This window comes from Ambystoma mexicanum, chromosome 11 (genome assembly GCF_040938575.1).
Source record: "Ambystoma mexicanum isolate Mex_15411 chromosome 11, UKY_AmexF1_1, whole genome shotgun sequence".
In the NCBI taxonomy this organism is placed as follows: Eukaryota; Metazoa; Chordata; class Amphibia; order Caudata; family Ambystomatidae; genus Ambystoma; species Ambystoma mexicanum.
Genome location: NC_090934.1, coordinates 1,314,721,882 through 1,314,745,608, shown reverse-complemented (window position 1 = coordinate 1,314,745,608; position 23,727 = coordinate 1,314,721,882). Strand labels below are relative to the sequence as shown.

General features: G+C 44.6%; 1 protein-coding gene and 1 non-coding gene across 4 annotated transcripts in view; both read right to left on the bottom strand.

Annotated features, from left to right (window-relative positions):
- The window catches only part of TNFAIP8L3 (TNF alpha induced protein 8 like 3), a 361,911-nt gene that overhangs the window by 280,434 nt on the left and 57,750 nt on the right, over positions 1 to 23,727 (bottom strand). The gene's annotated exons all lie outside the window — the stretch shown is intronic.
- On the bottom strand, positions 1,342 to 1,414 carry TRNAI-UAU (transfer RNA isoleucine (anticodon UAU)). Its single transcript has one exon. It is a non-coding gene; the product is annotated as a tRNA-Ile (tRNA).

The window sequence follows — 23,727 nt, the reverse complement described above, 5'->3', positions numbered from 1 at the left end:
ATTAGTGAAAGTGCTACCTCCCCTTGCACTTCCCTGTGGGCTTCTGGTGTACCCGACCCCTCTGTCTGTCCACAATACCGATGGAAACCCCATGGGTGTCAAGCCTCGGAATGCCACCTGCAAGAGAGTGCTGATTCGCACAGCGTACTGTACACCATCGCCTCATTGCCCTCTTCCTTGAGAGTAATTAGTAATTTGTGCTTACTTCATGACATACCCCTTCAGGAAAACATAACCCTGCACGTCCTCGGTTCCGATGTTGTGTTTTATCAAACTTATCTTGTATGAAGGACAAACCGCTCCTATGTATAGGTAGGCTTTCAGAAAAAATGTCGACCGCTTGCCATACACCAAACATTAGCTGCCTCACTGCGTGCGGAGTGGCACCCCTTGATGCAATGTGCCAATCAGCCTTACCACGCGGATGGTCCCGGTGGGATCCCCCGTTCACCCCGCTGGACGTCCCACCAAAAATCTCCCTTGTGGCGCCCCGCTATCCATGGTGCAACCAAACCCTGGCTGACATCTCCTTCGTTGTACCAGCAATAATAACCTACCAGTCCCATGTATAGACAGACTAATTACTTGTTGCATGTCTTGCCCAGGAGCCTGTCTTTAGAGCCACATAAATTACCTGCCACTGTAAAAAGTAGTAGGATCTGTCACTGAAATCTGTAGGTGGTTGGGCTGCACCCTTAGCTTCCTGCCTGGCTGTCCATAAGAATATGTGGTCTTTAACATGCTTTCTGGCGCCCTCCCCGCTTCAGAGCACTTCAACAATACATGGTGTTACATTTCTACAGTGTAAACGTAATAACCTGATAGTAATCTCTGCCGCAATAGTGTTAACTTTATTATTCTACCATGATTCTATTCTCAATGCTTATTTTGTTACTGTTACTTATCCTCGCTGTTCTTGTAAGCTGCCATTCTTATACTTATGTCCTTCCCCTCAACATACAGATTGTGTCTTAGCTATAATAAGTAAACCTCAAACCACCAAGTAGCACAACTTGTATTCCCGCCATATTAATTTGACGGTGTTGAGGAGGAAGACCATAATTTGTAAAACCACATAAATAATATACTGGCAATGATTATCACAACACTAGTGTGTTTTGCTACAGCCCGTTTTGTCACTGCACGTGCGATGCTGACGAAACCGGCGTGACTATTGCTAAACTCATGTATGCTCTCTTTAAGAAGAGGAATCTGCCACTGGTTAGAGTTCAGCAGCATCTGCACTAGCCACCTGAGCTAACCCATCCATTTGAAACAGTAAACGTAATATAGAGCTGGGCAACAACCAACTGACGTAACGGTTGAAAAGGCCTGAAGAAATGCCCTCAGAGAGGATCGAACTCACGACCTTCAGATTATAAGACTGACACGCTGGACACTGCGCTAAGAAGGCTACTGGCATATTTTTTCGCTCCTTCGCGGCCTTAACACATTTACAGTGCTGCCCCTTTAACTGTGGACTATCTCTGTGGCCCGGCCCCGCCCCTGCCTCCTTTGTGACTCTGCTTCCCGGCGTGTATACGTAAATGCACGCTGTTCAGGCTGCCGGGCCGGCCCCTCCTTCTGCTCCCAACTATACTTTGTAGCTTCATCACGAAGTGCCCCGTGGCTACTCCTGGGCACCGTTCCTACCTCTCTGCTTCTACAACCATGCTGTGGTTCACCCGCTGGGCTCTTCGTCTGACCTGAGCTCCCGTCACCGCGCACCTTCAGCTGTTCTTGCCCCCGGCTGTTGTTTCGGACGCAGCGCTCCTCCCGCTGGGCTCTACGGGCTCCTGCCCCCGTCCGTGGCTCGCTACCATCCAACGGTCATCTGGCTGGGCTTCATGAACACGGCGCTCCTTTCTCCCGATGAAACCTGCTTTGCTGGTGCTTCTTCCTCCCGCTGGCCGTGCTCCTTTATGCTCCGTGGCACGGTGTGGTCTTCCTGTTTGCCGCGGTCTCCGTTCGACGCCTCCTCCACGCCACATGTTAGAGACAGACGCTCCTCACTGCTAATGCAAGTTTGGCAGCAAGAAAAACGTTTCCTTCTCCCTTTTCCAGTTCCCAAGACGCTTGGCCATTGTTATTCCATGGGGGCCTGGCCCTCCCCGGTCACCCTACTGGTTTTCCCTCATACCTTTCTCGGTGTTGGGGGCTGTTGCCCTAGCAACGCTGGGGCAGTGGCGCCAACTGGCTGCCCCTCCCCTTTCCTCTTTGCGCCGTCGCGCCCCCACCCTGCGCCTAACCCCCCAGGCCCTCCATCGGGTCGTACTTCGGACGGCCCAGGGCCTGGGGCATTCTGTGCGTCTTCTGCACGGGTCAAACCTGCAAATGCAACTTAAGCAAGCATTGGCAAAGACAAGAGTTCATTTTTTTTGTCAAGTGAATCACATTCTCTGTTCCCAAAATACAGGCAGGGGATTCCGTGGGAGCTAATGGAGGAGTGGGCAGGTGAGGGGAGTAATGGGCAGGAGAGGGGAGGAGTGGGCAGAGAGACGAGGTGCAGGCGATAGATGAGTTGAGCTGTGCTTTGCGAAACTAAATAAGTATTATCAAAGTTAACAGCTTGTCTATTGTAGAGTCGGAGGACCCTGAGTAACACACACACGCGCAACGTGGATAGAGGTCCTCGTGCATCCTTTTTCCAGGTGTTCATGGCAGGATAGGCTGGCTATTAATATCACATGACAGATTTTGCTATCATATGCAGCGCTGGCGATTGGGCCGGTTCTCGGCGGATCTGAGATTCGGCACCAGATGGCAGCCAGATCTCGGGATCCAGCCAGAGTCAGTCACCCCAAGCCCATGCGCTGCGTTTTGGGGAAAAAAAAGAAAGCGCCCGCGACAGTATTGAGTTGGGGGGGTCGGTGCAGCACATTGCCACCGTGACCAGCCCCTCCAATTAGAATGTAACGCACAAAACTGCTAATGATGGATAATGTTTTTGTGTCTGCATTCTGATGAGAGGGCAGGTGCAGTGTGGTGCAGGTACTTGGCGTGCACTGTAGGCAGCTTTGGCTGTCTGCAGGTGTGTGTGTGTCGTCTTTAACATAAGACTGAACACTCTCTGACTCACTTTGATACAGGCCACAGCTGCAGGAAAAGCAAACTGTAACTTCCTCTGGTGACCCTCTGCAAGGGGTCACCAGAGGAAGTTACAATCCTCAGCCACGGCCAGTTTATTCATTTATTTATGCAATGTTTGTCAGGTACATGGACCCAGATTATTTATTTATTAATGCAATGTTTGTCGGATACCTCTATCCGACAAACATTGTATAAATGAATAAATATACAGGTATCCGACAAACACTGCATGAATAAATAAATACCCCTATTAAGATTGAAACTATCCCACACGATGCAGCCACCCAACTGCTTTCATAGGGGAGCTGCGGGAGCTGTGCCGGGTGTGGTCGAGTAAAAGAAAACGTTGCTTATGGTGAACAGAAATCAGCAGGTTTTAAGAATGAGGTTGCAGGATAAACCCTCGGGTTTAAACCAGGATTTCCCCACATATGATCTGCTCTTTCACCATTAGCTAGAGACCTTGCGCTTCTTAATAATTCTTTCACAGTCCTCCTCTGCATGAGCTCAGATTGCAGTGCAGACTGACATTGCTGTTGGTAGTTTAGGTGCGCAGATGGCTGGTACGGTTTTCTCCCGTGTACACATGCCGATCATCCTCTGCATAGATGTACTGAGCAGGGTCGGACTGGGCCATACAATTGTCTCAGGCACCAATGAAAATGTGCCCCATTGTTGTAAATGGCAATTCATTCCTTTCTGATCCTGTTGAATAGTACCCAGGGGGGATTTTTTTTAATATAAAATGGGACGCATATTGTGCATTTTCAATAATATTTACTCAGCAACAACTTTCAAAAATACTGTCTGCATAGTGAAGTAACTCATCACCAAAGTGGAAATGATATATAGTTTGGAAAAGAAGCAGCATGAAAGAAATTTGTGCCGTTTTAAACTATTATTTTGGACATTTCCTTTGATCGGAGATCAACTGTCAGCAAACCCCCCCCCCACCAAACCCTGCCTCCTCGGGCACTGCCCCACAAACTCCACCACCCGCCCCGGCCCTTGTGGGATCCCCCACCATTTTTTTTTCCATTTCCACCATTGATCGTATACAAGCATTGCATTCCAATGGCAAGGTTCTGAAAACATTGCCTGGCATTTGCATCATGTGACCACCATTTGGCAACGATTTCCGTCATATGACCAGGTAGTCACACCATTTACCTGCTGTAATACGTTCAGGTGGTCATTTATGAGCCAGCTGTTGCCAACATCTTCTCAATACTCACACCGTACAGCAGGCACCTCACACCTGTGTCATCGCCTCATATGTCAGGATTTGTAAACATATGCCCAGGTGCTCATTAAGAGCCACTCAATGGCAGGTATTGGTTACATATGCCCAAGTCCCCGCCTCATTTGCCAGCTGTTACCGCCATACAGCAATATACAGCCATCACATGCTAAGCTGCTCACATAAATTGCTAGCTATTGCCATCACATGCTCAGTTTCACACACCTGACAGAGATTAGCAGCACGTGTCTGGGTGCTGACACCATTGGTAGTGTCACCCTGGCATTCCCAGAATTAGCCATGCAAATGCCCAGAGAGTATTGCCTTCATTTGCTGAGCTGGCCAGAGAGGGGCATAGAAACCCTGCTTCCTAGCCCACTCCACCTGAGCTGCCAGTCTCCCTGGTCTCTGTGCCACCACAGTGGGGGCCAGGTGCCTACAGGGGTGCATGGGAGAGACGAGGGATCCAGCACTTCTTTTGCATGTGCCCTTTTATTTTTATTTATTTAACATTTATAGAGCGCGCCAAACCCGTGGGTATCTGGGTGCTGGGAAACAGGTACTATGGTACAGTCAACAATAGAAAATATACGTTTGGCATATATTATATTGAACATATTTAGAGGCATATGATAATTTACAGATGCATAGGATCTGTAAGTATAATAATCAGTGATATGTACATGTGCAATCTTAATCAAAGAGTTAGTTTACGGATGCAGTAGAGTAGATGTATTTACAGAGGCATATTGTATAGTGACTATACTGCATTGCAGCAACGAGGGTTACACACTGGAAGTGAAGAACCATGCCTTGAGTTTTCTACGCTACATGCCAACATTATCCATTCTATTCAGAGATGCTAGTCCAGGCCTGGTGTCACCTTGCATTCTGGGACTTGTAGTGTGGGGTGCCCCATTATAAATCCAGGACTACAAGTCCCAGAATGCAAAGTTAAAACCAGGACTGGACCGGCATTTTCCGAATGGAATGGATAATGGTGGCATATATGCACGTACACACAGATTTAGGGAACCAACATGAGAGGTACATTGTAGCTTAGCCACATCCATTTTTCCAATCCCTTTGCCTGCCATTGAAAGGGCAGCTGGCCCCTGTTTCCGTGACACTTCCAATTGCAGGCAACGGGATTGGAAAAATGAATTCATTAGTAGCAATCCATGCCTTCGGGGGCGCAAAATCTAGGAGGGAGACATTTTTTAGGCTATGAACACATTCGTGAGCATGAGGAGAATGAAAGGGAACGCTCTTTTATTGCTGTCGTTTTTCTGCGCCTACTTATTACTTTTAGGTACTTTAATTGCAAGTAATGAAACCAGTTTCAGTTCATATTTTAATGATTTCATAATGCTCGTGCAGGGTGTGCAGTATGGGGTTCGAGTATGCATTGTAGTGTTTCGCCATCGGCGCTATAATGCCTAGAAACAGTCCTGATCACTCCACGACACACGCATTTCTAACGGTGTGTCGCGGAATACAAAGCAAAGGTGATGACGCGCAATTGTAAAGCTGACCAGCGTATGTCCCACTGAAGGCCGAATTCGTGGAACTTTTAGCGTAAAGTGTCTTTGCGCCGCGCTAAAGGTTCCGGGTATTAGGCCCTCGGGCTGCAGTTCATCCCTGCCTGGAGGATGCTTTATTTCCCCTGCTTTCCTGCATAGCCTGGACGGGGAAGGCAAAGGCGGAGGCCCTGCCCCCCCAGCATTTCCTCCGGGCCCTGTAACCCGGAGAGGACTAGCATCGAGCTGACGTGGCCTTTTGGAAATGTCACACACACTGGTGTAAAAAACAGACTGTGTGCGTCTGTGATCTTTTGGGCTTTTGAGCGTACTGTAATTGTGTTCCTTCTGAGCGCACCTTTCTAGAGCCCTGGCGGCCAGCTGTTGGCCGCAGCTAAAACCTGCCAACGCAAGAACGCCTGAATGATGGATTGACTGGGCGGCAATGCTGGGCTTTTTATAAACTCCTCTTTGATAAGCCTGAGCTGCTATCCGCCTGCAGAATACAGATGTTAACACTGCTCAGCAGAGCACACGTCACAAAGCTACGAATACAAGGAATAATCATGACAACCTTTAGAGTTTTAAAACATATTTCAACTCTCTCTTGTGAGATCAAAACAGTCCCTGATTAGTCCCATGCAAAGTTCTCCTTAATAAGGATCCAACCGTTTAAAGCATGGTGGGTTCCTCGCGGCTTGGCAAATGGAAATCAGTGGCCCCGGTTTCTTTCTTTTCTTTCTTAGTGCGGTTCTGTCCCTGCGCTGTCCTCCTAAACATGGCCTGATCATCTTCTGTTGTTCTTGGCATGAAAGGGATCTCCAACCTTTGACTCTCCAAGAGTTTGGAACTGCGACTCCCATGATCGCTTAGCATTCACTGTGCTGGCTAGGACTGATGGGTGTTGTAGTCGAAATCATCTGCTAAGCTAAATCTGTGCAGATCTATGCAGTATGGGATAGTGGGGTCATTCCAAGTTGGGCGGTAGGGGTTTAACGGCACCCGTAAGGATGCCGGTGCCGTTAACCCACTACCGCCCTATTCCGAGGTCCCTTGGCGGGTTCCACCATGAATGGTTGGTCTGACCAGCTGTTCTTAGCAGGACCCGTTAAGGGACCTTGGAGCTAATAAAGGCCTGCAATTTGCGGGCCCGTTATTAGCTCTTTCCCTGTTCCCATTGAGCCCTATGGGGGCTCAAATGGGAATGGCGATTGGTGTTCTGAATGGGGACTTACTGGGTCCGCATAGGTCGGAATGTCCCGGTAAGTCCCCATTCAGTGACACCGGACCCGGGTTTGGAGGCAGCCATGCTGCTAATAGCACCATGTCTACCTCCAAACTCGGAATGACCCCCAGTGTCTTCTAAGTATAGAGTGTCCCTCCATGGCTACTCGGAATCTCCATTTACTACTAATGTCAGAACAAAGTCTGCGTCTACTGTCCTTTTTAAGAAGGAAGTAGCACTTGACTCTTTATTCAAATAAGTGAATCTTCATCCACACTCCGCCCGGAAGAGAGTGTGACAACGTCTATGGTCTCCTTTATCCCCTAGGTAGGGGTCATCTGCTACTCTTTGCCCTAAAAGGGCTACCTTTCCATGTGGGGTCTCTCTGGCCCCCTGTCTTCTAATGCGGGTCTGTCCCGGTTTTACAGTCACTCTTTAAAAGACAGCATCCGCCCAAAAAGCCGCCCTATCCATCTATTATCGCCAATAACTACTTTTGCTAAAGAAGGAGGGTCCCTCTTGAATGACTGCCTGTCTGAGACATCTCCTCCCTGCCATTTGCCACTCTACTGTCACTCTTAAAAAGGGAGTAGCCCTCTTCTGTGCCTGCAAAAGAGGGACAGTCTCCTTCCTGTGTCTTCACAGAAGGTCTCTGGCTCTCCTGTCCTTCCAGAAGAATTCCTGTGCCTATCCAGTGCCCCAAATCCATTGCGACTTCTATGCTCAATATTAAGGGGATGCCCTAGTGGTGCCCTTCTGCTGCTACTAATACTCAGGGATAGCTGGAAGACTTGGAAATGTCCAAATGAGGCAAGTCAAATGTTAGTGGAAAAGGCTGCACCCAGAGTCGGACTAGGCCATAAAATTGTCTCGGGCACCAATGAACTAGTCATTCCTATGTCATGCTGTTTGAGTAGTATCTAAGGGTAGGTGAGGGGGGCTGATAAAGGGTGATGCAAACTATGCATTTTAAAGACTATTTATTCAGCAACACTGGTCAAAACTACTCATCACCGTGTGAATTAACTCATCAAACTGGCCCAAATTAGCCAAAAAAGTGGCCCTCATTGACCAAAAAAAGAGGCCCACAACAGGCTAAATCAGATCAAACCACTTACCCCACGAACATCAGCTTTGTTACCAAATACTCGCAAAACAGTGAATTCTTGTATTATATACTACAAAAGCACTGGCACATGCTACTGCTAGACCCAGACCTGCCTACTTACCTTTTGGAGCGACCTAATATTATATTTACGAAAGCTACTACCTTCAAGAATCTTTTGAGTCCCTCCTTTCTCAAACCTGAACCAATCAGACAGGATAATTGGCTCACTGCAACTAGTCGGCCTGTTGGTTTTCACAAATGTGGCTCATGTAACTTCTGCCAGTATGTATTATCACCGACTAAGGTGTTTTTCTGCCATGGTGGCCTTTAAATCACAATTCGAGATTTTATTAATTGTCGATCGAAATATGTCATTTACGGCATTCAGTGTGTGTGTAAGAACATGTACATTGGTAGTACAATCCGGGAAGTACGTTTCCGAATTCGTGAACACTTGAGTAACTTAGCAGCCAAGATATCCGACTACCACTAGCCTCCCACTGGCAAAAGCATCACCAGCTGGATAACGCCAAAGACATTAAATTCATTGGACTCCAACATATAAAACCACATCTGAGAGGTGGTGACAGAGAGCGACAACAGGAAGCTAGACTAATATGCAAATTACGCTGTCTTTCTCTTGGTTTAAATCAGGAGCATGAGCTTAACGTCTTCCTATGAACACCAAGCACAACTTCCTGTATGTTGAAATATGGAAACAAGCTAATAAAATGTGATATGGCTGTCTCAGGAATACGCATTGAGTGTTTAGGATGTTCACCCAAATCTACAGCAGCCAATGTAGTCCAAGCATAATAACTTTGATTGACATGTTTTGTTTAATAAGACACTCTATTTTACTTCCAATTGCTTCCCAATGATAAACATGGAAGAGTAACAGTTGGACAAATACACACCCTTATGGTTTAAATGTGGTGAACAGTTGCGCTTTAAATATCATGTCAATGTGAAAATAATTGGGAGTGATATGTTTGTCACACGAGACAGCAGCCTTGTGTTTACAGTGAGAAGGTCTCTGCCGACCTTAGGCATTGCACAGACTGCATGCGCCTAAGAAGGAGTGTACTAATAACTTCCTAAATTAATTTGAACATACTCGCCTTGATAATTAGAACGCACACACCCACTCACGAAACTCTATAAACAAAGTCGGCACGAAGCTCTGCACAAAGGATTTTTAAAATGTTTAAAATGTTTAAAATAAATGCTCAAACTTACAGATGTACTGCTTTAGAAGACACATGGATCACAACACATTTATAACATTAGAATCACGATAAAACTATACACCCTTCTTTTTGGTGCTGAGAAATACTTTTCCGGATAACAACTTGGTTGCCTAGCAGCAAAGGTCACGTGCTGAGTCACCTGACCGGTAACTTGCACTCTTTGCCTGGCTACGAACATTGAATGCCGATGCAGCCTCACTGCCTGACAGCGCTTGCCATTGTGCGCGCTACTCTTGGATATTTGCCGTTAAGTGTACAGTAGATACTTTCGTTTCGCATATAATCCTAGCCTTCTAGGAGTGTCCGTTGTCATCTTCAAACAGGAAATGATTAGTACTTTTCCTGGCTTTATACCTACTTTTGCAGATCACGGCCACTAACATAAGAGGGAAACCTGCCTTAAACACCGCTGCACTAGTGAAGCGGACATTATCTATCCAATGGCGAAATATCGATCAGGAAAAGCCCATAATTATGCAACCTCCGATTGTTAATTTTAATGAACCACCAATTTAAACACTCTGCAAAATAGGTGTAAAATGTGGGCTTCTTTCAATTTCAGCCGCAATTAAATAAACAGACAACCTTGAGCCTAAAGAACTGCCTAGTACTTCGTGCTATAACAAGATATACTCCAACCAACCGTTCCTATGGGTAATTATAATCTGACTTACCTCTCTACTTGAACAAAAACCTGCTGTACTCCTAGTGACAAACCAAATTACTGGAACTGAATATGTATGATTCCAACGTTTATAAAATGAGTTACCAATCATGTTATGTTTAAACCAAAGTGCAAATTTGGGCATGCTATGTTGAAAAAATCATAGTTTGAGTACCTAAAGGGAAAAAAATGAGACCCATCTAACAATTTCTTTCCGGTTTTTGTCTTTGTTTGTTTTTCCCATCCCCCTCTCCGGTTTTCTGTTTCCCCACTCTCCACTCTAGGAACAAGAAATCTCAAACTATTCTAAACAAAGCTAATGACTAATGTTTGTGATATAATTTGCTCAAATATCACTTGGTTATACGCCCTGAGGACGACCTTTGTTTGGGTCGAAAAACGTGTTGGCGTGTCGCTGTGCTCATTATTGGCGTGTTGTTGTGTTCTATATATTTTTCACATTGAATGTTGAATCTTATTTTAAAATCCCTCTGGAATATACATTGTCAACCTGTATGAATGATAATACAGAAAAAGTATAGTGTCAATCTGTATGAAAAATAATACAGAAGTGTATAGATACTTACCTTGACTCAAGCCCTTTATTTTCCATTATCCTTTTGAGTAGATAACATACCATGAATCACTTGAATGGTCAAATGTACAAATATGACAAGATGGTAGAGCGCAGTCTGTGAGGTCAGTACTTTTGTTAGCCCTTTAGGCCAGTCAGAGCCTGTCAGCACCTCTCGGTTTTGGGTGTAACTTATTGAATTGCAATACTTAGAGTGAGTTACCCAATGTATTTCTGAGAAACATCTTCGAACACATACATGTGTGAATGGGTGCAATGCATTATCTAACACGCAGATGTCTCTCGATATCTGGGATTTGTTGTCAAATGGATGTTCAACAGTGTTTCTGAGGTGCATTGGTGAATGAGAGTAATAGCCCTGGGTTTCTGTCGTGAAGGGGTAACGGGGTCCTATCTTTTTAGCCTACTTCGTGCCTCATTGATTGGTGTAATATTTACATTTCCAAGATATATCAGTTAGTGGGGCGGTGGATTTGTCTGTTTACGGTGCCCTGGTGAATGGGGTGAACGCTTTGCCTTTCTGAGGTGAATTCATAAATGGTGTGTTGTGTGCTCCTGTGGTGAATGCAAAAATAGGTAGTGGTGCGGTAAACCCGAGTTTCATTAGTGAAAGCTGTGGAAGCTTTCTAGTTCTGAGGTGCATATGGGAAAGGGGTTGAGGCTCTGTGTTTCTGTGGTACATTCTTCAATTAGATGGTGGCATTGTTTTTCTGAGTGTGTTAGTGGAGGAGGTGGTGGCTCTTCATTTCTGGGTGTATTAGCTGTGCAGTAATGGCTCTGCGTTTCTGAGTGTGTTAGTAGAGAAGGTGATTGTTCTTTATTTCTGGGTGCATTAGCCAATGCAGTGGTGGCTCTGTATTTATGAGTGTGTTAGTGGAGGAGGTGATAGTCCCTGATTGCTGGGTGTATTAGCCAATGCAGTGGTGGCTCTGAATGTCTGAGTGTGTTAGTGGAGGAGGTGATAGTCCCTGATTTCTGGGTGTATTAGTCAATGCAGTGGTGGCTCTGTATTTCTGAGATTGTTAGTGGAGGGGGTGATGGTTCTTGATTCCTGTGTGTATCAGCCAATGCAGTGGTGGTTCAGTATTTCTGAGTGTGTTAGTAGAGGGGGTTATATTTCCTAATTTCTGGGTGTATTAGCCAATGCAGTGGTGGCTCTGTATTTCTGAGTGTGTTAGTGGAGGAGGTGATAGTCCCTGATTTCTGGATGTATTAGTCAATGTAGTGGTAGCTCTGTATTTCTGAGATTGTTAGTGGAGGGGGTGATGGTCCTTGATTCCTGGGTATATCAGCCAATGCAGAGTGGCTCAGTATTTCTGAGTGTGTTAGTAGAGGAGGTGATATTTCCTAATTTCTGGGTGTATTAGTCAATGCAGTGGTGGTTGTGTAATTCCGAGTGTGTTCATCCAGGAGATGACGTTTCTTAATTTCTAGGGGTATTAGCCAATGCAGTGGCGGCTCAGTATTTCTGAGTGTGTTAGTAGAGGAGGTGATGGTTCCTCATTTCTGGGCGTATTAGTTAATGATGTGGTGGCTCTGTATTCCTGAATGTGTTAGTGGAGGAGGTGATGGTTCGTCATTTCTACACGCATTAGCCAATGCAGTCAAGGCTCTGTATTTCTGAGTGTGTTAGTGGAGGAGGTGATTGTTCTTCTCCTTTCTGGGTGTATTAGCCAATGCAGTGGTGGCTCCGTATTTATGGGTGTGTTATTGGAGGAGGTGATGGTTCCTCATTTCTGGATGTATTAACCTATGCAGTGGTGGCTCTGTATTTCCGAGTGTGTCCACGGAGGAGGGGATGGTTCTTCATTTCTGGGTGTGTTAGCCAATGCAGTGGTGGCTCTGTATTTCCGAGTGTGTCCACGGAGGAGGGGATGGTTCTTCATTTCTGGGTGTGTTAGCCAATGCAGTGGTGGCTCTGTATTTCTGAAGGTGTTATTAGTGGAAGTGATGGTTCCTCTTTGCTGGATGTATCAGCCAATGCAGTGGTGGCTCTGTATTTTAGAGCACATTAGTAAACAAGTTGGTGACTTTGGATAGCTTTGCTACAATAGTTTATGAAGTGTTAGTCCTGTTGTTCTTCAGAGCACTAAGATGGTAGTTGCTTTCTTTTTCCAGAATGTGTTGATATGACCAGTAGGTGATGACATACACCTTTATTGGAAAGCCACAAAGGACGGTTGTATGGCCAACCTCATGGAGCGGCAGAGAGCAATCACAGATGTGGTGTTGCAACACTATCTGAAAACGTAAAGTAACCATCTAAAAATAGAGCTCCCACTTCAATCGGTAATTACCATCAAACAGAACTACCCACCTCTGACTTACCACCCTGACTGTGTATGGTCACCTCTCTGCACCCCTACCAGTTTCTTCCACTGGCAAATCCTAATTGGTTCTGTGAGGAATTTGACCATCTGCATAGTGAGTGTGTGCTTGCCTGTGCTTTTGTTGAAGATTTATAATGAAAATGAATGATGGAAGATCAACCTCAGAAAATGTGGAGGGCTAAACCGCACACATTTTCCTTTGCTCACTGCTCAACAAACACATAGTCATGTGTACTCTGGGGGAACACAACCTACATGCGCAGTCCTCCCTGTCACATTTAGCTTGAATGTGACAGCCACATGTACATCAAAGCATCTGTTACGCTCACCTGGTTCCCACAGGGGTGTCGAATGGACCCGGACAGCTGCGGTCTCCACCAACGTGATGCGTATTGCCGAGATGGCTGTCTGGACTGGCCCGCCTAATCTCGTCTGCTTGATCCATAGAAAGGGAGAAAGGGATTTAGCCACCCGTGGAAATGAGTGATAGCCCCCTCCCACTGTTCTCGTTCTCCCTTCTTGTCACCTGCGATATCCCCTTTTAGGAACCTCACCTTATGTTTTTAAATGATGAGCTCTCCATCCTGCGTGGATTGCAGGGGCGCGTTGATGCCAGTTACTTCACTGGTTTGAAGGCGTGGAAGAGTTCCAGAGAGTATTGACTCTAAGGTTCCTGGCAAGGTTCGGTAAGTATCAAGTTCATAGAGTTCAATATGTCCGATGATTCACTCTTGTTCCCCCTTTCTTTCCTTGTCTTGCAACTAAGATCGTGAGAAGATACCCCTCGTGGCAGTTGATGGCGCTCAGGTAAGAGTCTGTATTACCCGACGCCGTCCGGTAAATGTTGCTGGTGTTTAACGTGTTGTTTTCTCTCCCTTTGCAGGTGCGGCACATGAAGATGTGGAGAGTTATAGAATAATGCCTCCGGTGGTAATCAGGTAAGTCTATGATGATAAGTGTTTTATTTGTTGGTTTTCTCGGCTCACCTTGTTGTTTTCTTTTGTCCCTCAGGTGCCGGAGTTCGGCAAAGAAATGATGGAGGCAGCACCGAATCAAAAGATGCTGCAAGGACTAGTGAGTATGGCGCGGCGCTGCAGCTGGAGATGCGACGCGTACAGAAATGATGTTCTTTCCAGGTCCGGAGGCGAGACGGATCCGAAATCAGGTGAGGAATTCGAAATAGTTCGTTTTCTAATCTTGTCCTTTTCTTTCCTCTTGGTTTTAGGAGCTCCAGATTTGAGGCAGGCGTGGCAGAAGACTGGATGCAGACTGAAGGCACGGTGAGCGTTATGCTGCTGGATGCAGAATAACGCGAAGCGTGTGCTGTTGTTCGGGCGTGGTTTAAATAGCCTCCAAAGTAGTTCCAGGTAAGAAGTTCCCTAGAACCACGCGTAAAAAATAGTCCCTGTAGAAAAATAGTCCCATCCAGGCCTCACGTTGGCCTGAACTCACTAGCAGCATGGTAAGCAAAGTCTATGAGCCTGGCGCCTATGGCATCAGGACTGATTTCCATGATGAGCCTGGCGCCTAAGGCGCCAGGACTGAACCCAAACAGCCCCCAGCCGGGGATGTTGGGGTTTTAATAAATATCTGGATGCCTGCTCCCAGAGCTGATGGGCTTGGTCCTGATGCCCGGGGGTAGGCATCATGACAGCATCTCAGGAAGGGGGAAGGCAAAACCTTTTTCCGGCCATGGCCAGCCTAATTAAAACATCAAAGGCTCCATGGAGCCACCCTCTCTCTTGTCTAAGTTCTGTTGGTGGCAGCGCATACTGATGAGAGTTAATTGAAACAGGTCTGCGATAGGCCTGATCGCAGAACTGACAAAAGAGGACAGGAAACCCTAACACCTCTTTGATATGCAATGTGTCAACTTGAAGCTAGCTCCCACCCCTCTGTATGAAGGGCAGTGAATGGCATGTCTGGGACAACTGTTTACAGTAGGCAACCCCTGCAGGCAGACCCCCTTTCAGAAGGAAGAAGTATGTGAATTGATGGAGACAGAAAGTCTGTTCTGGCCACAAACTTCAAGGGAGACCTGCGCTTTGATCTGGAGCCACAGAGAACTCAATTAACCAGAGAGACACTTTGTTCTACAACAGACAGGAAGATGGGTGGGACTTAGTAGTACATGTAGTCATCCTTTACCTTTCCTGTTGCAAAGCACTCTGGTTATCACCTCATGCATAACAGAAGATTGTTGTGGGGACCCAGGATTGGTTCCTTAAGGTAGGCTTAGCCTGCAGCAATCACTTGGGCCCATTTGGCTTTAAACGAGGGCTCAGCCCCTCACTTAGCAGATTATTCGACGACTTCAAAAGGAGTAAGAACAAGGACTCATTTGGACCCTGATTGAAGGTACAGTCTGCCTTACAGCTTCCGCCAGTGAAGGAAGGCCAGGATTTTCAAGAGGGAAGCAAGATCCCTCCCCTAAACATCTCACAAGGAAGAGAGGGAGATAGCAGACTCAGAGGACCCGTCCAGCAGCTCCAGAACCAGTACCCAGCCAGCACACATCATGCCCTGCTAGGATCGGCCAGCAAGGTTCCTAAGTGGGAAGTGCCAGAGAGTCTCTGAACAAAGGACAAGACCACTGCCTGCAAACACTCTCTTTAGCTTTGGGCAGTCCGCTCCAAAGTATGACACAAGCAATGCAAAGATGTTATGAGGAATTCCACAACAAGCATCAGCCAGCATCCATCTTTTAATGACATTTTTGAGGCAGTCGAGCCCTCAAACCGCGATCGGCTGCACCACTGACTGTTCTCACGCTGCAGTCACTAAAGCCGTCCAAGACAAAGTTTGAAAGAATAAAGTTTGAAAAAACGTTTCAAAACAGAAAAGATTTCAAAATAAAGGTTTTAAAAAGTTATAAAACCATGAAGTAATCATTACAAATAATTAACGGAAAGATGCCATGTGGTTGCAGATAGGAAACAGAGAGACACCAACTCCTGTTGATGTTAAAATAACTTTTTTGTGGAAAAAGAGCAGAAGTAGGCAGTTTCGAGGAAATGAAGAAATACAGTTTGTATGGCAAAAAGAGAGTAATGTGGGGGGTTTTCTACCCAATACAAAGTATAAATATCAGGTTTAATTATCCAAATGATATGAAGAATCATGTATAAGAGGATAGGAGAGAGAAGAGGACATTGGGATTTCAGGAGTCCATCCGAGGGAAAAAGCCCTCTTAAAATTATATTAAAGAAATGGACCCAAAAAATGTATATTTTCCAATGTAAATTCTCAAGCTTAAATGCATAGACACGCATTTAAAAGGTGAGGTGTACATTCAAACTTTCATTTTTGAGATCTGAGATTCAAAAGTTGGTGTTTCGAATATCAGGTTTTCAAAGACAAGCCCTATACTCATTATTATGGCATCAAGCCGGTCCTAAATGCTTTGGTCCTGATTCACAAAGCGGTTTTCCAATGGGATTGCGCCATTATAAAGCCCTTGTGTGAATCAGGCTGAACTCTCCATTGAAGCTCACCCGTCTTTCAAAAATACTCTGTAACCCCCCAGCAACGATACCCCCCAAGGTGTTTGGCAATAGAAATTTACCATTTCAGGGGGGGGCATGGGATGTGATCACAAAAGACCAATTTCACATTGAAATTTCAAAGCTCAGAAAGCAGCAATCCCTGAATCCTTCTTTCTCATACATGCCCCTTGTAATGAAATTTGTTTCCTCATGATGTGAGGTTGGCTCCAGATCCTGCACAAATTAAGGATGACCTTCTCCAAGCATTCCCCTTCCAGAAATCCCTCAACAATAAATGATGATTATTCAAAGATCAACCGGAGGTTTTTGTGATATGTCCATCATTTACCATTCAGAATCAAAGCATCTAAGTGTGAGCATTGGATAAGCTTTGTTACTCCTAAAAGATAAATCTGGATTTGTGGGTATCAAATTTGAAAATTACCGTATGTTAACGAATCGCATGTGGAATATTCGTATCACACGCAGCATTGTATTATATTAAATTCTTGGTAATCAAATTGGGGCATGTATGCAACCCACTAACAGTGTTTCTTTTGCTGTAAAATTGTGTTTAGTCTTCATAATCAGCATTTAGATACATGCTTATGTTATATAATTTATTTTATTGTATTTATAAATATACATTTAGCCAAACACTGGCTTGGTATACATCCACTCAACAACACCAACATATCTAAATCCATTTCTCATAATTTCAAAAAATACATTCTAAAAGAGAGAAGTACCACATCTGATTTAAAATATACTGTCTAACGACATCTAAAATGTTCATAATTTCCACATACAAGTTTACTATGTAATCAAAAAGATTAAGATCATTGTCTTCCATAAAAATATCGCACTAAATTTCTGGACTTGATGCGTTGCATTTGATGTACCTTTTCCACATTTTCCCGCAAATGTTATCCAGGCTCACACAATTTAACAGCAGATGTTTAATAGACTCCAAACAATCCTCACCACAGAGCCTACACCAAGAGTCTTTTCGAGCGATAATCTTGCCCCTAGTATTTCCAGGGACCTAACAGCATTAAATTTAATTCTATGATAATGGTGTATAGTATATTTATGTCTTAAAGGCCTTTATGTAAATTGGAGTTTTTATTACGCAACAATCAATATTGGTTAACGTTTTCACTATTAACCTTAGAGCTCAATTTTACTATTTCCACCTCTTCAGTTAAGTTTACTAAAATCAGCTTAAAACTACTTTTCAAAATGTGAGTAGTGTTTTCACCCTCTTGCAATAAACACTGAGAGGTCCATTCTCAGTTTGAACTCATGCATCCAAATGTACCCACTCCTTGCAAAGTTAAGTAAGATTTAAGAAATTGTTTTGTAATGGTGTTATCTTTCAGCATCCTCACTGCCCAATAAGACATCACTTTCTTGTATATCATCCAGAATTCCACACCCAACCGATCGAATTCCAGATGCAAATAGCACAAAAGGAAGGGATTTTGGTAGTCTAATTAATATTTTTAAAATGTTCCCTTCCAAGATCTCAAGTCGCCTAATGTTTATCAGCCCAAATTTCCACGGCGTACAAAATCACTAGCCACAATTTGTTTTATAGAGCAATAGAATAGAGTGTTCCGAATAATCTCGTCTTCCAATAAATGTTTTTATGCAATAAGCCTTGTTGAAGTGTTTCGTATTCAACGTGCTCACAATGCTTAAGCTACTGTAGCTGATTGTCTAGTAACACCCTCAAATATGTATGGACTGAGACTTGTTCAACCCAAGTGTTATTTAAACTCCATTTATATTTATTTTTCCTTTGCTTATTGCTATTAAAGACCATGACCTTAGTTTAATTTATATTTATTCTTAGACCATTCTCCTTAGTATAGTTAGCTAGAGCATCTAACTGAATTTGTAGGACATGGGCAGTATGCTCAATTATTAAATGGTCATCAGCGTAACATAGCCACCCTACTCTCAAACCTCCCAATTTGACCATGCATGCAGAAGAAGAAGACAATACAATGTTTAAATCCGGCAAGTACAAATTAAACAGAGTATGCCCCGTGATACAACCTTGTGTTACCCCCCTGCTCGTGGTAATCCAGTCAGTTACCTTACCACGGCCATCACGCCTGATTCGTACTCTTGTTTCTGAATATAGCTGAATTCTCATTATTAGTAGGTCCCATGGCATATTCCACGCAACCAACTTTTGCCACAGCCTATTCCCAGGCGTGGTATCAAAAGCCAAGCTGAAGTTTAGGAAAACTCAATAGAACAGCAATTTTCTTATTTTACAGTATCATGCAAACTAATTCCAATATATTATGAGTGGTGCTTGTCTTTGTTGTGAATCCTGTTTGATTGGCTGGCAAGATGTTATTAGTTTCTGCCCAAACTCTTAGTTCATCTAACAAAACCCTTGCAAACAATTTTGCTGGAATATCTAGCATAGCCAGAAGATGATAATTCCCTGGGTCATTCCAGCATCCTTTCTTGTGTATCGGAAGGATATTGCTATCCTTCCAGGATGCTAGAATCACTCCCACCTCACCAATATTCAGGAACAGATTATGCAATGCTAAGGCCCACATACGAGGATGCTTCTTAATCAGAACGTTACAGCTACCATCCGGGCCATCCACCTGCGAGTTCTTCAAATTCCTTATTAAATTGTCAATATGGTCCATGCCTATGGTGAATTCCCACCCTTCATCCTTATTCACTTGGATGTTCTCCTCCACACTCTCACCGCCCAGACAATCAACCAATGAATGTAATCCATCCACTAACATCAACATTAATCAAAGGAATAGCACTTTTGGACTGACCATTAAAAATCTCCTAAATTCTGTTAAAATCATCGTTCGCTGCTCTTTCTGCTGGCGATTTCCAACGGTTTTTCACCAATTCATTGCAATAGTTTGTAAGCCCTTCCCTAAAGTTCTTTTTTTATAAGCTTAATCTTTTCAGATAATTTGCACATTTCCTTGGGTCCTAGCTGCCGTCTCAATTAATCTACTTATGTCACAACACAACTGACTCTTCGACTGCTGTACCTTCAAATCAAAGTTTCTACTTCTTCGCCCAACATTAATACATTTTTCAATCCAAGATGTATACTTTCTTTGTCCTAAGAGACTATCACACATTTTTGCGGCCATAAGTTCAAAGTTTTTGATAACCACCATGTGATCTTCAAGTTGTTCAGTTAGCAAGCAATCAATAAGTTCCAGAAATTCAAGAAGCGCGTTTCTCTCTAGGTAGTGCCCAGTCAAGCCTTTTTTGGTTCGACCCAATACATTTTTTACCATTAGAGATGAATATGTCACCATTCCGATCATAATCAACCTCCTCAATATGAACCTCCATTAATACAGAAAGAGCCAGGTGATCACTCGCTTCCTGACAAATCACTGACATATCCTTTATAATTGCCAGAGCCGAAACACACAGAGTTGACCATCCTACACAGCAACCACCAGCACTGCTTAAATTAGGACAGGCCCTACACAACTAAGGAAACAAACTGGAAATATGACACTGTAATTCATCAGTGTCTAGATTTTGTGTCTAAGAAATGTGATTTGTTGTTTTTAGTGTACAAACTATTATGTTGAAGGCCTTTTTTGTCTGGCCAAATGAATGCGTATAAATTAATTGTTTAGAAATGTGTTCCTTGTGAAGAGAGATGTATACAAGATTGGTTGGTACCGAAATAATAAAACAGATATTTTTATGAAAATCTAAATAGTTTCCATGACACACTCTGCCAGCACCTCACCTCCCACTACCACTTCTCATTTGAGGCCACAAACTGGAATAAATCCTCCTCAGTGACCTCACATCAAGGGTATTCATTCGTGAGGCGGCCGCTGATCTCATCCTGTGTCCCTCGGCGTCCCCCAAGTTTCCTGTCTCTTGGCAGATTGGGAGCAGGTCCAAGTGGATCTAGGTCACCTAGGTCACCTGGCCTAAGCCCCGCCCACCTGATGCCTTCCAGGTTGCCGCTCTTTCTCCCCACTTAGCAAGTCCCGCCCACCTGGTACCTTCCTGGTTGCCGCTCTTTTTCCGTACTTAAGGAGCCCTCCAGCCTCTTTTCCTTTGCAGATGGGGAGCAGGTGCAAGTGGATCTAGGTCACCCGGCCTAAGCCCACCCACCTTCTCAACCCTGCCTTTTCCTTACTGCTCTTAACTCTTAGATCAAGGGTGTCTCTTGCCCGGGCGTCCGAAGCAAAAGGCTGACGAAGAAAAGACAAATTCCTGTTTGGACCTGTTCGGACCAGAAGGACCAAGGGCCCAAACCCCTGCTCAGACAGCAGGTAAGCATGCACCAACATGTGTTGACTCCCTCTGTCCCCACAGGCCATCCCCACCCCCTCTCGCCCCCTGTGATGTTCTCAAGTGCCCCCCTCCCTTCTCGCACACAGGTGTTGCCTGTTTTGCTTGATTCTTCTATCCAGCTCCCTTCCCCCACCCCTGCAGCCTACTTCTGCAGGAGTCTGTCCTAATAGATTCTGGTTTCCACATCACCTTTTTATGGCCAATGCTGGATTTGACTTTTATGGACTTCATTGATTCACGGTGCGTCACCCGTTCTCAACTCTCATGCTGGACTTCCTTTGCATCTTGTACTCATGGTGGCCCTGAATCATGCTGTTTCCATCTTCATCTTGTATCCTGGCTTGCAACATTATGTGCTACTACTGACTTCTGCAATTGTATTCACACTCCCCTCTTGCTTCTCCACTCTTTTTGACTGCTTACTCTCTGTTCTCTCCTACTCTCCCTTTTCCTATCTCCTCCCCTTACTTTCTTCTATGCACTTACTCTATCAGAATTGTCCATGGACCTAGTATGATAGCAACCTTGTCTATCCCCTCCTACCTCCCCTTACTTGTTTTTTTACCTCTCCCCCACCCCTCTAGCACTATCTGAAATGTCATCAGGGCTAGTACGATAGTCGCTTGTTTTGTTCCTCACCTCCCTTTCTGCACCCCTCTCCCTCACCTTTTGTTTGTCTCCGTCTCCACCAGAAATGTCGTCAGGCCTAGTATGGTAGTCGCCTGTCTGTTTCCATTTCCTTTCCACTCTTCCGCTCCCTTCCTTATCTATGTCTTAGCTCTTGCACTATCTGAAATGTCATCAGGCCGAGCATGATAGCTAATTCCACATCCTTACTGTTTATGGCCTGTAAGAATGTCATTGAATTTTCCCTTGTTCCCTCCCTTGCCCTGAAGCGCTTTGAAACATGCTGTGTGAAGGTACTATATAAATAGACTATCATATCATATCACCCACCCTCTACAGCACCTAAACTAAGCCACTCTTCAATTTTCTGGACTCCCTTGGAATCATCTACACACACTTTGCAGATGATACACAAATCTCTATCTCAGGCAATCAAACATGTGACTCTGTTACCTTAAAGAGAACATACAGAATCATACAAAACTGCATTGCCTGCCACAACCTTTGTTTCAATGATGACAAAACAGAGCTGCTCATTTTAGGTTCACCTCTACGACTAAAAAACCTTGACACTGCCTTCTCCACCTTCTGCATTGATGGCTCTGACATAATAGTCCTTAAACATGTAAAAACACTAGGTGTATAGATTGATGCAGAACTGTCCATGGCCAACCGTATCAGTGCGCTAGCGTCAGCCATGACCTACACCTCCAAACTCGTCTCCCTGAGCATCCAATTTCTTTCCCCTAGCAATTGCCTTGCACTTGCCAGAGCTCTCATCACCAGCAAATGGAACTACTGCTCCTCATGCGTACTACTGCAACCAACTTGGCTTAACTCCAACTGCTGTAGAACAAAGTCCTATGCGCTGCACTGGGCTTACGTAGATCTGTTCACATCTCCGCAACCAGATGAGAAGCCCACTGGCTACCTATTAAAGCCTGTATCGACTTCAAAACACTGACGATTGCACATCGCTGCATTCACAAAGAAGCCCCTAAATACCTCAACAACACTATTATCGTGAAACTACATATCCACTCACTAAGATCAGCATCCAGTACGGCACTACCCGTTCCTCGTTACAGAAAGAAGAGAGTGGGTGGCATCAGCTTTGGGTCACAGCGCCCACCCTCTGGAACTCTGTGCCACCGTTTATCAGAAAGGAACAGTCCTGCACGACCTACAATAAAGCAGGTAAAAGCCTGGCGGTATAGCAGATATGACTAGAACGTGATGACTCTTCCCTCTGCCAACTTACTGTACCAACGCCGTGATACCCCTGGGCCTGCACGTTGCATAAATGTTATAAATAAATACCACCACACTCAATCTTCTCAACTGATCAGGTTTCTTGTAACATCAAAATTTGGAACAGATCAATGGCATCCACCAATACCCTCATCTAAATAGTGCAAGGAACCCATTGTTTTTCAGCTAAACAAAATAGCTATACCATTGTGGCCCCTTCTGGAAGTGGGCCTGAAATGCTTTCTGGAGCCATTGCCAATATCTTTCTACATAGAAAGCATCAGAAGATAATACATCACTATTCCTTACAGGGTCGTCTCTCTTGACAAAACTAATATTCCTACCCGCTGATGAAAAATGTCTATAAAGGCTAGTAATTGTCTCACTACTTCTCCCAGCCTGTTCCAACTGGTGATCAACCCTGTGTACACCAGCATATCTGTGCTCCTGTATACCATGTTTATCACTAGAAATGTGCTCCACAGAGCACAGGTATCCTCTTTTGAATATTTCTTCCTCGTGTTTTAAAGCATCATCCAATGTCTCCTCAGAATGAAAACTTTAGTCATCACCTGAGAAGCATCTTCTAACTGGCCCACTATTTTGGTGTCCTCAGAGGCGATCACTCTACGTAGCACCACACTATCAAAAATCCTTAACACCGCTGTCCTATTTAATGGAGGATGACGGTTCATAGGGGAAGCTACCTTGAACTGTAACACTTTCCATTCGTCGATTCTAACTACATTGATAGGTTGGGGAAACGCAACCGAAACAATTGTGGAACCTTCACAGCTGCTTGTTTCGCTTACCATTTTAGAGATAGTCTAAGTTGTAGCATCTTTTGAGACCATACCATTGCTTTTCTCAACCGTGGTAAGTACACCCTCAATATCCATCAGAACTTCATCCTGCATCACAGCATTGCCTATACGTTTACTTTCATTCCATTCAGTTCTTTTCTAACTCCGCCATTTTTTTTGTTGCCTTTTTCAAAGTGTCCTTAA